Source organism: Ciconia boyciana, chromosome 23 (genome assembly GCF_034638445.1).
Source record: "Ciconia boyciana chromosome 23, ASM3463844v1, whole genome shotgun sequence".
NCBI classification, from domain to species: domain Eukaryota; kingdom Metazoa; phylum Chordata; class Aves; order Ciconiiformes; family Ciconiidae; genus Ciconia; species Ciconia boyciana.
In genome coordinates, this window is record NC_132956.1 from 7,002,919 (window position 1) to 7,003,688 (window position 770).

Sequence of the window (770 nt, forward strand, 5' to 3'; positions counted from 1 at the left end):
CCACGCCGGGAGGCCCCGCCCACGGACCGGCCCCCAGACCTGGCCCGCGCCACGCCCTCCGCGGGGGGGCTGCCCGCGGCCCGTGCGGGCGCGGCCCCCGACAGGAGTCTCCTCACACCCTCACCTCAGGGCGGGCACCTCACACCCGTCACCTCACAATGGTCACCTCACACCTGTCACCCCTCAACGGGGTGACCTCACACCGGTCACCTCACAATAGACACCTCACAATGGGCACCTCACACCCGTCACCTCACAGTGGTCACTTCACACCTGTGACCCCTCATCAGGGTGACCTCACACGGGTCACCTCACAATGGTCACCTCACAATGGTCACCTCACACCTGTCACCTCACACAGATCTCCTCTCATTGATCATCTCACACCTGCCACCCCTCATCAGGGTGACCTCACACCAGTCACCCCTTGTCAGTCACCTCACACCAGCCACCTCACACGGGTCACCTCACAATGGTCACCTCACACCTGCCACCCCTCATCGGGGTGACCTCTCACCAGTCACCTCACACCCGTCACCTCACAATGCTCACTTCACACCTCTCAGCTGAGACAGATCTCCTCACAATGGACACCTCACACCCGCCACCCCTCATCATGGTGACCTCACACCAGTCACCCCTTGTCAGTCACCTAACACCAGCCACCTCACACGGGTCACCTCACAATGGTCACGTCACACCAGTCACCTCACAATGGGCACCTCACAATAGACACCTCACAATGGTCACCTCACAATGGACACCTCACA